Below are 16,454 nucleotides of genomic sequence, written 5' to 3'. Positions count from 1 at the left end.
AAAAAAAAAAAAAAATCCAACTACTTTCTCTGTCTAACAGCAAGCAGTTAAACGTGGAGAAAGATTCAAGCACAATGACCATCGTCGTTCCCAAAGTTGCAGTCATTGGCAGTGGCAGTAAGTTTCATTGTTTCACCCTATCTCTCTTAATTATTTTTTCTAAATTTAGTTTATAAATTCAATCTCTGATATCTGCAATTATCAGTAATTTTACCATTTTTCTGATCATATTTTTTAATTTAATTTTTGAAAATTGCGTGCTTATTAGTTTCAGGAGCAGTATGTGCTTCAACTCTAGCTAAAAATGGAATGGCAGTCACTGTTTTTGATTTTGGTAGAGGTCCTGGCGGCCGTATGTCTCAAAGGAGGTATATTATAGGCTTTCTGTAGGGATCGGAAGAGGTCACTACGACTCTCACAAAATCACCAACTCAAGACAATCAACCAATAATTCAAACAAATCAACCCAAATTATTTCACAACTAAATAACCACACACAATATCAGCAATAATACAGTAGCAAAATAGCAATAGCACCAACAATACTAGGAAGAAAAGATAATAATCAACACACTAGACTTTTACGTGGAAAACCCCTTCGATGTGAAGGATAAAAAACCACGGGACCGTTAAGGAGTCCACCCTAACTTCTCTTATTGACAATTGAGGGTAAAATAAACCCAAATCAGTCTACAAAAGGTTTATACACCCACCAACAACAACAAACAACAAGAGATGAAAAATAGAGAACAAGAGGAGTAGAAATCACCCAAAAACAGCACTTCTGTCCAAGGACGATTATGACAAAAACAGAGCTCAAACGACGATCTCCACCGTCCAAAATGAAGCCCTTGATGTCAGGAACAAGCTGTCAAAATTTGAGGATGATCCAACGGTTGAATATCCGGCAACAGCCAGATCTGTAAAGGCTGTCCAGAAAAACCGAGAATGAAACTCTCTCTATTTCTCTCTTTTGTGTGTTCTAATTTTTGTGAATGAATCCTCTCATCACTTCACTTGGCTGCTGCCCTAATCTCACAAACATTTTTTACCCCAAAGCTTTCTAAGAAAGCCACCAAAAAAAAAAATAAGCCCAAAAGGACTTACTACTAACTAGTAAAAATGTAATAAAAATTGACCAAGTAAAAAGAGCCAAATACAAAAAACATTTTACCACCAATTGGGCTGAACCCATAACAATCTCCCCCTCCAGCCCAACACGGGGAAGACCAACACGCTTCAAGCATCACTTGAAGCTCATTCCCACAAGCTTGTTACAAACATCAAGCTTGCTTCCGGGAACCATCTTAGTCAACATATCTGCACCATTCTTGTCGGTGTGGACTTTCTTCAGTTTCAAAAGCCTTTCTTCAATCACATCTCGTAACCAATGATATCGAACATCAATATGCTTAGTAAGAGAATGGTACATTGCATTCTTACTCAAATCCATAGCACTTTGACTATCACAAAGCACTACATATTCTCCTTGCTTCAAACCCAACTCTCGAAGGAACCTTTTAAGCCATATCATCTCTTTGCCTGCTTCCACAGCTGCAATATACTCTGCCTCAGTTGTTGATAATGCTACGCATTTTTGTAGCTTGGATTGCCATGAGATGGCTCCCCCTGAAAAAGTAAACACATAACCTGAGGTAGACTTTCTATTATCAAGATCACCTGCCATGTCTGCATCTGTATATCCTTCAAGTAAAGGTTTGCCACTTCCATAACACAAACTTAACTTGGAAGTGCCTCGCAAGTATCTGAAGATCCACTTCACTGCTTCCCAATGAGCCTTACCCGGATTGGATAAGTATCTACTCATTAATCCAACAGAATGTGCAATATCTGGCCTAGTACAAACCATGGCATACATCAAAGAACCAACAGCAGAAGAATATGGAATAGAAGACATACTTGCTTTCTCCTTCTCTATTGCAGGACAAGCTTTCTTGCTTAGCTTGAAATGTGTTGCAAGTGGTGTACTAACAGGCTTGGCATGCTTCATATTGAACCTTTCAAGAACCTGTTCAATATACTTTTCTTGTGATAACCATAACATTCCCGCTTTCCTATCACGAGCAATCTCCATGCCTAAGATTTGCTTTGCAGGACCCAAGTCTTTCATGTCAAATGACTTGGACAAGTTTTTCTTCAAGTCGCTAATCATCTCTGATTCTTGTCCAACTATCAGCATATCATCTACATACAAAAGAAGGATAATGAACTTGCCACCAGGAAACCTCTTAAAGTACACACAAGGATCTGCAGAAGTCCGCTTATAACCATTACTTGTCATAAACGAATCAAATTTTCGGTACCACTGCCTTGGTGCCTGTTTAAGCCCATAAAGACTCTTTTTCAACTTACAAACAAGATTTTTTTTCACCTTTTCCTCAAATCCTTCAGGTTGCTCCATGTAGATTTCTTCATGCAAGTCACCATGTAAAAAGGCAGTTTTAACATCAAGCTGCTCTAATTCAAGATCAAGACTTGCAGCTAACCCTAGCACAGTTCTGATAGAAGTCATTTTGACAACTGGAGAGAAGATCTCATCAAAGTCAATGCCCTTTTTCTGGTTACATCCCTTGACCACCAATCTGGCTTTCCTCTTCACAATCTTCTCACCATCTTTCTTGTTCTTGAAAACCCATCTGTTTTTCAAGACTTTCTTGCCCTTGGGAGGCTCCACTAACTCATAAGTTTCATTCTTCTGTAAGGAATCCATTTCTTCCTTCATTGCATCGAGCCACAGATCTTTCTCTTCAAGAGACAACACTTCTTGATAATTTTCTGGTTCTCTATCCTCGGTGAGTAGAATGAACTCTGAGCTTGGATACCTTGTTGAAGGTTTGTGCTCTCTGGTTGACCTTCGAACATGTGTATCCACAACTTGAGGGGTAGGTTGCTCCCCCTGCTCATGAACCTCTTCATGTACTTCTTCCTCATTTGATGAAGACTCATCACGATCAACACCATCATCCTCATCATGAATGCCATCATCATCATGATGAACTGGTACATCACCATCAGGTTGTACCTCACCAACATCTTCATGATTCTCCTCAACATTCTCATTTGCAGGCTGATTTACAGGTGTAGGAAAAGAAACACCATCAGTAGTATCAAAAGACAATTCTGAAGTAGAAGAATACCTTGTACTCAGAAGAACTGCACCCTTCTCATGCTCAAAGAATACTACATCTCTACTTCTCACAACCTTCTTTTTTTCAGGATCATATAGTCTGAAACCATACTCTTCATCACCATAGCCAACAAAAACACATGGATTAGTCTTGGAATCAAGCTTCGATCTCTGATCTTTCGGCACATGCATGAATGCCTTGCATCCAAAGACTCTCAAGTGTGAATATGAAGGATCACACCCCTTCCATGCTCTATCAGGAATGTCAAAACCAAGAGGAACTGATGGAGAACGATTGATCAAATAAACGACACACTGAACTGCTTCAGCCCAGAATGTCTTAGGAAGATCAGACATTCTAAGCATACATCTCAATTTCTCCACAATGGTTCTGTTCATCCTTTCTGCAACTCCATTGTGTTGTGGTGTACTGGGCTCTGTCTTCTCATGTCTTATGCCATACTGTGAGCAGTAATACTTGAACTCTTTTGAAGTATACTCACCACCATTGTCAGTTCGAAGACGCTTCAACTTTCTTTCTGTCTCCCTTTCTACCATGGAATGAAATTTTTGGAAGACCTCGAACACTTGGCATTTTGTCTTCAACATATACACCCAAGTTCTTCGAGTAGCATCATCGATGAAAGTGACAAAATATCTATTGCCACCAAGAGATTCAACTTCAATGGGACCACAAACATCGGAGTGTACTAACTCCAACTTGGCTTGCTTTCTAGTAGACTTCCTGGAAAAGAAAGCTCTATGCTGCTTTCCTGCCAAACAATGATCACAAGGGTCAAGAGAAACAGTTTTATCAACAGACCTGCTAAAAGTTTTAATCCATTGTCACTCATATGTCCCAATCTTCGATGCCACAAATTAGGAGAATTCTTCTCTTCCACTGCATTAATCTCACCAGAACATACACTCAAATATGTCTTGTACAAAGAGCAACACAACTCACCCCGAGCGACTGTCATCGAACCCTTAGACAACTTCCACTTACCATCACCAAAGGTATGTCGGAAACCCTCTAAATCAAGAACATTAGCAGACAACAAATTAAGGCGTAGATTAGGAATATGGCGCACATTCTTCAATGTAAGCACGCACCCAACACTTGTCTTCACACGAATATCACCTAGCCCAACAATGCTTGCTGAGCTCTGATTTCCCATCTTCACACTACCAAAATCACCAGACTTGTAGTTCATGAAGTACTCTCTCTTGGGAACACAATGGTATGAAGCCCCTGTATCTACTAACCACTCTGTGTCTGAACTGTCAACATGATGACACTCACTAGTTGCACAAATCAAAGTGACCTCATCATCAATTTTGGAAGCTGTTGTTGCAGTGTTTTTATCATCTCTCTCTTTTTGTGAATCATTCTTCTTTCTCTGTTCCTTTTTCAAACGGAAACAATACTTCTTGATATGACCAGGCTTCTTGCAGTAGTGGCAGGTATTCACATTTCTTCCATCATTGGATTTGGACCTACTCCTTGAGTTATCACAACCTTTGGGACCCTTACTCTTGCCTCTTCCTCTATTCTCAACAACAAGAGCATGTGAATTATCAACTCCCATCTCCTTTCTTCTGATTTCTTCATTAAACATGCTATCTTTGATCACATCCAAAGATAACACACCATCTGGAGCAGAGTTACTAATAGTCACAACCAAGGTCTCCCAACTATCTGGCAAAGAACTCAACAAAAACAAAGCCTGCAGCTCATCATCAAGAGTAACTTTCATAGTAGTCAACTTGTTAATAATATCCTGAAAATCATTAAGATGCTCAGAAACAGACTTTCCATTTTTCAATTTCAAATTAACAAGTCTTTTAATCAATGAAGCTTTATTATGGGCGGTCTTCCTTTCATAAAGACCTTCTAACTTCTTCCACAACTCATAAGGGTCGGACTCTTGTGACACATGGTTGAATATGCTAATATCAACCCATTGCCTAATTGTCCCCAAAGTCTTCCTTTTCAACTTTTCCCAATCTTTAACTTCCATTTTATCCGGTTTAGATGGTTTAGAAACATTTCCATCTTTATCAGTGACAGATTCAATAGGGTCAAACAAGTCCTTGCAATATAACAAGTCTTCCATCATAGGTCTCCAAATTGAATAATTAGTTGATGTCAATTTAACCATCGAGCTACTACTACTCGACTCCATAATGTGATTATATTAACCACGGCTCTGATACCAAGTTTTAGGGATCGGAAGAGGTCACTACGACTCTCACAAAATCACCAACTCAAGACAATCAACCAATAATTCAAACAAATCAACCCAAATTATTTCACAACTAAATAACCACACACAATATCAGCAATAATACAGTAGCAAAATAGCAATAGCACCAACAATACTAGGAAGAAAAGATAATAATCAACACACTAGACTTTTACGTGGAAAACCCCTTCGATGTGAAGGATAAAAAACCACGGGACCGTTAAGGAGTCCACCCTAACTTCTCTTATTGACAATTGAGGGTAAAATAAACCCAAATCAGTCTACAAAAGGTTTATACACCCACCAACAACAACAAACAACAAGAGATGAAAAATAGAGAACAAGAGGAGTAGAAATCACCCAAAAACAGCACTTCTGTCCAAGGACGATTATGACCAAAACAGAGCTCAAACGACGATCTCCACCGTCCAAAATGAAGCCCTTGATGTCAGGAACAAGCTGTCAAAATTTGAGGATGATCCAACGGTTGAATATCCGGCAACAGCCAGATCTGTAAAGGCTGTCCAGAAAAACCGAGAATGAAACTCTCTCTATTTCTCTCTTTTGTGTGTTCTAATTTTTGTGAATGAATCCTCTCATCACTTCACTTGGCTGCTGCCCTAATCTCACAAACATTTTTTACCCCAAAGCTTTCTAAGAAAGCCACCAAAAAAAAAAATAAGCCCAAAAGGACTTACTACTAACTAGTAAAAATGTAATAAAAATTGACCAAGTAAAAAGAGCCAAATACAAAAAACATTTTACCACCAATTGGGCTGAACCCATAACACTTTCATATATGCGTGCTAATTACAACCATTTAAATACTAATTACTCGTACATCGGATCGGATTAGTTTAGTTGTTCGACATTAATTACGTGTCTTCTTGTTTTGAATTACTTACATTGGATTTGTTTGGATTTTCGATAATCACATTTTGGTCCATTAAAAAACTCAAAATAGGAATAACTTTTAGAGACGTATGAATTAGTTTACTCATAATGTTTATGTATTTACTTAGTCTTAAGGTTGACATTATTATTTTATGAATAATTAATACCTTACTAGAATTCAGTTAATGTGAGCTTGAAATTGACGTCAAGCTTATACAAAAACGAGTTTAATTAATCAAAGATAATTAAAATCAAGCAAAGTCTGCTGTTTTATTTTCAAACTGTAAGCTATACAAGTATATGTTCGTTAGTCTTATGATTACGTGGGGGTTTAGAGGTTGTACGGTGTTGAAACATGAGAAACTTTTGACTTGGGAAGTTTCAAATTATGGTTTCAGATTGTTGGTGGTCAGAGAATCTTTGTTTTATCAGATTATTTGTTGATAAGTGATTGGATTTATTTAGTAAGTTATTCTTAGTTTCACACTATCTGATGTCTGTACGATACTTTTGAATCTTTATGGATTGACATGTTCAATGTCATGAGGATCTTAATATCCTATCTAGCTCTCGTCTTCTTGAAAATCTTTTATAGTATTTTAACCATGTTATATTTTGAATTAGTATATAAAATACTGATGCAGAAATCTGAAAATAATTACCTATACTATGATTTCTGAAGTAAACAATTATTATGAGATTGAAAACATATAGCAGCATATTGTTTTTGCAGCATAAAGACAAATGTGAGGAATATGTTTAGGAGGGTAAATCTACTTTAGGGGTTTTCTTTTAGTTATTAACTACAGAAGGTTGGTAGTAACATCCTGATGTTCTTGCAATCGTTGTTACATATACCTCTCCGATCAACAAAAAAAAAAAAATTGATCAACTTAAATGCAAAGCTGACCGTATAGTTCTATAGAAGAAAGACCCATTAAGGTTTTTTTGCCTAATTTTTGGTGGCTTGATTATGTTTCTTCTTTGAATTAATTGTAATTTACTTAATATAGTCTTGCACTATCTATTGAATGTACATGATTATTTGGCTATATATGCCCTATCCTTAAATTGTACAGGTATGCAAAATTGGTGTCTCAAACCCTGAAAACATATATAAAAAACAAAAGATATCTGATGTACAAATACAGAAAATGTAGGGAGTGTGATAATATGATTTCAAATATCGAAGCTTTGATATATTTTTTGAGTTATTAGTCCATCCTACATTCCCCGTGATTGATATTTTTTAAAATATGTAATAACAGCACAAATTAATCTATTGTATTTGATAGGATTTCTGATGCTGAGTATAACACAGAGCTGTTTCTAAATTAGGAGAGCTTCTATATTGAGCAGATAGGGTCCAGTGTTTAGTTGATGTATATATATACATTTTTTTCTTTTACTCCCTCCAATTTTATTATCAGTTACATTCAGAACCTTCAGAGATTTCAATGAAATGAAAGTTGAGTTTAATACTTTCACAGCTCTCCTATATTTCAAAACATAATCTTGTGAGATTTATATCCATCTTGATTTTTAGTTTCCAAATGTTTTATTTTTAATAATATTTAATTTTGATATCCATAGTTTAAGCTAATTTAATTAAAAATTAACAAAAAGCAAATAGGACATATAAAAAAACACAGGAGTTTTTTTTTTTTTCGTTTTCTTTTTCTTTTTTGAGAGTTGAATGCTTGTTTTCAGCTAGGTACATGATGTGTTGTAGTAGATATATACTTTATGCTTGGAAACAACCCTCTATTATGGTTCTCCTTTGACTTATTTTGTGTTATTGGATTTAAGCTATTTATTTATTTATTTATTTATTCTTTCTTTAATTTTATTTATTATTTTATTGATTTTTTGCCAATCTGAATACGTGATATTATAGGGAAACTACCAAGGAGGGGATGGACTTGTTCTTTGACCATGGTGCTCCTTACTTCACTGTTTCAAAATCTGTTGTTTTGGATGTTGTCCTGGAGTGGGAGTCAAGAGGTCTAGTTGCAGAGTGGAAAGAAACATTTGGATCTTTTGATTGCATCTCCAAGTGCTTTACTGATTCTGAGGAGGTTAGTTTTTATGCTGCAATTCCCTCTGTAGTTTATAGCGTCATATTCTCTTGGAACACTTAGACATGCTAGGATGGAGTAGAAACATAATAGAACATAGAACTTTCAACTCGTCAATTTGAGTGAAACCAACTCTTAAATTTTGCGTCTCTCAACTCATCAACTTTGATGTTAAGAGCAAGCTGTTTCTCTTTGAACAATCTTGAAATTGCTGTGCATTAACCGTGGTTAATGACCATTTCATGCTGGGGGTTGCTATATACTAGGATGAAAGCCTTCAAATCAAACTTTTTTTTTTTTTGGTAAAACAAACTCCCACGTGATATAATTAACTTACAACCTTACTTTCACACCAACACTGGTTTAGGTACACTTTGATCAAAAGAATGGTTTTTAGGAAGTTTTTTGGCCCCTTAGCAGTGTTAGGAACCTCAGAAATTAATACTCTGGAAACTTTTTGAATTCACATAAAAATCTGTCGTAATTCATGGTTGAAGGAAATGGGTAACAAACTGTGTTTTAGAAAATGTCTGTGAATCATCTTTATATAACTTGTATGTTAATTTGATGGTGTCTATCTGTGCTAAGTAGTAAATAAGAGAATCCTCAAAAAAGGCATCCTTAAAAAATTTAAATCAATTTAGGAAGATATATTATCATTGAACATTTATATATTGAAAGTAGAAAGCCCCCGTAAATCATTTTGATAAACAAAATTTATTTATCAAATGCCAAAATGGTAAATAAACTAACATAAATGTCTAGTCAACATGACATTTTCATAAATATATCAACAACAGTGGGACCCGTATATAATAAAAAGTTGTTGATTTATTTACGATTTTGCCAAATGATAAACTTGTATTTTTTCACCGAAAGTTGGGCTATAATTGTAATTAGAATTAAATGCAATGTTTCAGATAGTAGAAACCTGAATAGATTTATACACAGCCCTATTTTCCAATTTGTTGAAGCAAGAAGTTACTTTTAAGCTATCTCTAAACTTTGCCAATGATGATAAGGTGCTGTGACTGGAACAAGAACATAGAAATCAAGAGACTTAGGGCCTTGGAAGGATGCAGGTTTCATGAATTTTTTTTCCAGAGGATGCTGGTTACATATATTTCGGGGCGTGGTGGAAACTTCTTTTATCTTATAATAACATTTGCCTTTCCCTTACCTTCTTAATCTTATGTGTGAACTTCAATCATCTTTTATGTTTTATACTACCGAAGTATGCCAGTGATTTTATAAATGTTCTGAACAAACTATTCAGGAATCATTGGGCAAGAAATATGTGGGCGTTCCCGGCATGAATTCAATATGCAGAGCATTATGCAATGAGCCTGGTATTGGATTTTAATTTTTTAATTTATTTATGGAATATATATTGACTTTATTGTTTTTCTTTTCTCATTCTCAAATTAAATCTCTTTATATAGGAGTTGAAAGCAAATTTGGCATTGGTGTGGCAAAGATAGAATGGCTAGTGAATCAGAAATCATGGTCATTAACCAGTGTAGATGGAATGTTTCTTGGTCATTTTGGAGTTTTGGTTGCAACAGACAAGCTTCTTGCTTCTTCTGGGTTCTCTAACTTAACTGGACATCCTCCACCTCTTGGTATATTGGCTCTATCCTATTAATTTTGATATTATATTTTTAGCGTAATTTTATGAAATAGACGGTGTTGTTTCGATTTGTGTAAAACAATAATCAACAAACTAATATAAGTGGAGAAAGCAATAAAGAAGATAAATAAAATACACAAGAATTTATGTGGTTTGGTCAATACCACAATACCACGTAGTCCAGGGAAGTTTGGAGCTTTTCTTCTCTTTAATGGACAAAACAAGAGGAATATACAAGGAGTCTTTCTAATGGCTTAATTAACCAAAGTCTCCATTGTTTCAATTTATAACATAAGGAACCCCTAAAAGCTCTTTAATTACTCCCCAAGAAAAACGCTAACATCCGTCTCTAACAAAGCATAAATATGGCAACTAATTATAAAAAATGTAAAGCAATGTAAAAGAAAATATGTGTAACAATCTCAAGCAGCCAGGCCCCATGTGTGGAAGAGAAGTATGAACCATGCGCGGACGCGACACAGTGTCCTCCACGCATGGAAGTGGCGTGGTGTTCTTGCAAACGCTCCAAAAGCACACCAAACTCTCGATAGAGGCAAGCAATGGAGGCACGTAAGTTAGTGCTTGTCACGTGGATGTGCTACTTTGGCTTTTGCGGCCACACAAAGTTCTGTTTCCCATTGTCAAAATGTCATTTCGTGACAGTCATGCTGGCGAACGTGGACATGCTCTCCTTCCAGTGGATTCGAGACCCACATAACATATGTATTTGGTTCTGAATTATAAAATAAGCTCATCAAGGCCAATTAAAAACTATCTCTGTTATCCTGGGATAAGGCAGTTAGGGTGCATTTAAATGTGCCCTTTTTTACGTCAAGGACTGCGGTCTATATAAAAATATTTTTGAATAATGATGATAATTTCTTTGGCTATTGCTCGTCACATGAAATGTTGTTAATTAGGTGAACCAGTAGTAGTGGACTGGCCTCGCACTGCTCGTTCAAGCCATCAAAATATTTAGCGGGTATCTCTTATTAGACCAATTATGTTCCTTTTCCTTGCATGTCCATTGTTGTTGAGATTTAGATTTTAGTAATTTATTCAGTGAATACAACCTAAATGCTATATCTTATGGTTTATAGATATAAGTTTCAAGGTTAATATCTATAATTTCTGTTTGTACATGTCTGTAGGAAAATCCTTTTGATGTTTTCTTGAACAATGTCTTTCACGGGCTTTCTCATTGAATAATTTTAAATCAAAGCATTAGTCTTCAGCCCTTAATGAACATTCATGAAAGTATTTCTGTTAAATAAGCGTGATTAATGCAATGAATATGTTCTTCCTCTTTCATTGTTGATGAATTCCAATGTTTATTGGATTGCTCTTTTCTTTTACAGTATAAGGATTGTCACTTGTCAATCATGCATAAATTGTAGGACTTTTCAAAATTCTATTTTTTTTTTTTTTAAATTTGTTATAATGAATATGGCTTTATATAAGGGCTATATAGGCCTTCATTTCTTTCCATTATTTTAAGATACATGTTATAGCTCAAGTAACTTCTTGTCTGTTGTCTGTTTTTAAAGTCATGCCGTCATGCATGAGTATCAAGACTTCCCTGTTTTCTGAAAAAGATTTGTCATTGTTTATGTTATTTCAAGGATTTGGATTTACTAATGATTAAAAATATCAGCATATTGCTACCAGATGCTACAGAATGGAGTAATTGATGATTGACTGTGTTGGCTAGCAGATCCAAACTAGATTTTTGCTTGATTTCTTCGCACATTTTCTTGGCAAGCTGGAAATTGTGAAATTACTGCAAATGAGCAGTAGGCCCACACCTGGCATATGTGAATGTAACATGTTGGTCTCACTTGTTAAAGTAGTCTAATATTAATTGTTTAAGCAAAACCATAGTGCAGGACTATGTTTTAACAGTCTCTGTTTAAGCGGTATTTTGGTGTAAGGACTTCCTGACCTCGAGAGAAAAAAGAGTGGGGAAAGGGATTTTAAGGAGATATGGAAATGTTTTTGTTGAGAGGAACCAATATCCCGACCCTTAGTAAAGGCCTCTTATTTACTTTTATTGCACATGGGAAAAGCAGCAGCATTTTTCAATAGAGAATTAGAGATAGATAACTTTTATCAATGGATTCGTATGGTAAAATCATTTTTAATTCTTCTCTGAATACGTTTGGATTGGTGATTATTATTTGGAGAAAGACAATAGGATATAACTATGTTATTGTGAGAAATTTTTCACTTCTCAAAGCAGAAAATTCCTAAATGCTGGAGAGATGGTTGTAATATGATATGACTTTTTGGTGACATAGGAATATGTACCTCTAAGTCAAACCAAAGGATAGGGGTAACAGGTTTATATTCTTGGAATTTTGCTTCTGCTAGAAGCCTTAGTTTCCTATGTTGCTTATGTTGCATTAGTCTCTCTATCTTTGTGATGAAGTTATTTTATGAACATTTATCTGAACTGAAAGACATTTATGGATACCGGTAGAGGATGGGATAGAACGATAGCAAAAAGTATTTTTTTTCCCCATTTATACTTCAAGAGGGAGAGTTGGTGGCATCCTTGTCATTACATCATTAATAGTTTTGGGTTCTCATTTTCTGCGCAGATATGAATCTGGCACCACAAATAGCATCAAAGATAGAACAAATACCTTTCAGATCTTATTTTGTTCTCATGCTTGCTTTCAGTGAGCCTTTACCCACTGTGAGTTTTCTAAATGTCTTGTACATGTCATTTGAAAGTTGTGTTTGCTCGTTAAAGATCTCAATTTGTAACTGTTCTTGTTATTGGCCCCATCTTGTCTTACTTTTTGTCCTGAAATATTGTCATCATGTCTTACTTTTAATTATTCTTTCCAGATTTCTGTGAAAGGATTCTCATTCAAAAACTCTGAAGTTTTGAGCTCTGCCTTTTGTGACAGCAGTAAGCCAGGCCGTTCTTCAGCTAGGTTTGTGTTGTTCTGATAATGTCAACTTGTCTGTATGATTCTCTCTCTATTAGCTTTCCTGATAGTCTTTTGGTTCCTTGATACAAAGTGAATGTTGGGTCTTGCATTCCACTGAGGAATACACTAAGAAAGTGATAGCCAACACTGGGCGTCAAAAGGCTTCTGATGCAACATTTACAAGAGTCACTGAAGAACTTCTGTAGGAATTTCACAGGACTGGACTATGCACTTCCCAGCCTTATTTCACGAAAGCTCATCGGTGGTAAGTGTCTGAGTGATCCCTTCTATAAAGAATAATTCTTTAAAGATATTATGTTGGATCAAATGCTTTATAGGTGTCACTGGGTAAGATTGAATCCACTTTCACCTACACTTGCCTTGTTCTCAGTGGGATCAATGTTTTCTTTTGTGTTATACAATATAAGTATTTTTAGTCCAACCTAGATAATGCTGATTTTCTGGAGAACAATACCAAACAAGTTAAATCAGTACAGTATATGATACAAGTAACTGATTGGATTACTTCTTGGAATTTCTTAGTCCAGATATGACTTTCACTGTCAAAATTCAATTATCAACATCTAACATACGAGTAAGCTAGCTGAATTAATCTACATTCTACAATATCAAACTGTTAATTTTGCTGGATTTTTTTTTTTTTTTTTTTTTTTTGGCTGAGCTTAATAGGTTTGAATTGTTTTTATAAGATATGAAAACATGTCACTTTGAAGGCAATGCTTTAAGCAAACACTAGTCAGCTTAATGTACAGACAGACAATTTTCTGGGCTAAGAAGAAACAGTTTAACAGAACCAGATTTTAAACTTACGACATTGGACATTACCCTGCAACTCTTGTTACGACTCAGCGTCCTTGGGGACTATCTCCTTAGCACTAGAAATCTGCATAAATCAAGCTATGTCCATCATGAAGATATTACTCATCTAATGCACACTAGCTAACTAATATCAATACTCTAGTTTCCTAGCTGCAAATATTGGAATCAGATCCAACATATGAGAGAGAACCTCACTTGTCTTTGTACTCTGTACTTTATTTAATCAAGCTTTAAAGTGGATGAAGTGTGCCTTTTATAGGCCTAGTATACAACTTGTCTTGCTATATCGGTCAGATTATTTAATAAAAATATGTAGTAAAAGAAAACCATATTAACTACAGAAAATACATGTACTACAAATCTGTAAGTCAGAATAATAGAGAAAAATTCTGGTTTCTCTGTTATACTACCTACCTTCAAATGAGTGAAGTAGGTGACTTTTGTAGGCCTAACATGAGCATAGATGCACATTGCCTTGTATTGCAATAAAAATAAAGATGGACTGCTGAAGCATTACTGAGAAAAAACACACCCAAAAAGTCCGATTTCATCGCAGAGCTGCTGCATAGAATTAAAACTTTCAGCAATCAGCATATGCACTTGACATTCCTTGAAACTTCTTAACAAGATTTCAAAGGATTTTTCTCAGTTCTAAGTTTTCTCACTATAAATACTTCAAGTCAATTTGCAGTTAAAATTTCTATTTATCCTTTCAACCTGATTGTTGTAACCCCTTTTATAATTTCCACAGGGGCAGTGCCTTTCCAGCTGCGAGTGTAGCCAGAGAAGAAAAGTGCTTGTGGATACGAATAAGCCATTAGTTGTTTGTGGAGATTTCTGCGTCAGTCCAAACGTTGAAGGTGCTATTGAGAGTGGCTTGGCTGCAGCTTCAAAGTTTATGCAAATGCATAGCTGCATATAGTATTTCAGAAGTGATATCTGTAAATGATTTTGCCAATGTTTCAAGGAACTCATTATGGCTTGCGATTTTAGCTCATGCTTATACAATCAGTTATAGTTTGTACAACTGGTGGCGTAAAAGCTCTAAAATACAACAAAGGAGATTGTATTATAGGAGGAATTATCATAAGTCTCGTGCACATATTCCTTTTCTTTATAAAAAGTATGATAAAGGTACATATTCCTTAAAAATTATTTTTGTAGTCAATTTCAGGTTGAACCCTTAAGAAAAATGTTTCACCGATATAATCATATGCGGAGTACAAATTTTACATTAAAATAATGAATATATTTTAAATATTAATATTTGCACAGTTTTATTTAAGTAATTGAAAGAAATTTTATTGTTTTACCAACTTTTTGCTGCAGGCCACACTGTGTGGTAAGGGTTACCCTAATTATTTTTGTTAGGGGTTATCCGATTTATTCAGTTAGGGGTTACTCAAGTTACTCGGTCAGGGGTTATTTAAGGGGTTCGGACAGGGGTTCACTTGGTCACGGGTTACTTGAGAGGTTACTCGGTCAGGGGTTACTCGGTCAAGGGTTACTTGAGTTACTCGATTAGGGGTTACTCGGTCATGGGTTACTCGAGTTACTCGGTCAGAGATTATTTAAGGAGTTCGGTCAAGGGTTACATGAGTAATTCGGTCTGTGGTTACTTAAGGAGTTCGGTAAGGGGTTACTCGATTAGGGGTTACTTGAGGGTTCAGTCAAGGGCTACTTGAGGGATTACTCAGTCAAGGGTTACTCGGTCAGGGGTTACTCGAGGGGTTACTCAGTCAGGGGTTACTTGAGGAGTTACTTGGTTAGGAGTAACTCAAGTAACCCCTGACCGAGTAACTTGAGTAACCCCGGCAACTCGAGTAACCCCTGACCAAGAAACTTGAGTAACCCCGACAACTCAAATAACCCCTGACCGAGTAACTCGAGTAACCCCTGCTGCACGGTACAACATGTCGCATACAAAAAATTGTGTTATTGATTTTGCAATGAAAAATTATATTATATTGAAATTATTTTTTCTTAATATAAACATATGGAAGATTTGGAATAATTAAATAATTTCCTAAGAAAATTTGGCAAAGTCGGTCTCGCAGCTAGGCCACAAAACAACGACACTTGGCATTCCAGTTTTTCGCCAAGTGTCGCGCCACGTAGGCAATACATAGGTATTATTGTGACGTATGATGCTATGTAAGCAATTTTTTAAATAGATTTTTAAAGATAAAATTGTCGTATAAAGTTTTATTATTGATAGAATTCTAATATTTCATATATACTAAATTAATCATAACTTTTTATAAATATCTTATAACTCAATTCTATTTCCATCATTAAATTCGTTTTAAAACGTTCTTTAAAATAAGATCCATTTATAATGTATTTAATCACAAACTTTTATATGTAGCTGGTCAAACTGTGTCACCAACTATTATAAGAGTTACTTCGTGAGTGCTATAGGGGTTACTTGGTCCGTGTTATAGTGGTTACTCAATTAGTGTTATAGATAGGGGTTACTTAGTCAGTGTTAGAGGTTACTTAGTTAGTATTACAAGGGTTACTCGGTCAGTTTTATAGGGGTTACTTTCACTAGTAGAATAACACAAATGCGCACCGGTTCAAAACCCCCCTATTACACTGGTTTCGAACCGGTGCAGATTTGAGGGATGCCCAAAAAAAAAAACCTTTAGCACCAGTTCAAAACCGGTGCTAAAAACG

General features: G+C 35.7%; 1 pseudogene; it reads left to right on the top strand.

Moving 5' to 3' along the window:
• Positions 1 to 339: 339 nt before the first annotated feature.
• On the top strand, positions 340 to 14,927 carry LOC110708198 (annotated as a pseudogene).
• Positions 14,928 to 16,454: the final 1,527 nt, after the last annotated feature.

This window comes from Chenopodium quinoa, unplaced genomic scaffold (genome assembly GCF_001683475.1).
Source record: "Chenopodium quinoa cultivar QQ74 unplaced genomic scaffold, ASM168347v1, whole genome shotgun sequence".
NCBI classification, from domain to species: Eukaryota; Viridiplantae; Streptophyta; class Magnoliopsida; order Caryophyllales; family Amaranthaceae; genus Chenopodium; species Chenopodium quinoa.
The sequence above is the reverse complement of the archived record's forward strand: the minus strand, read 5'-3'. Positions and strand labels throughout refer to the sequence as shown.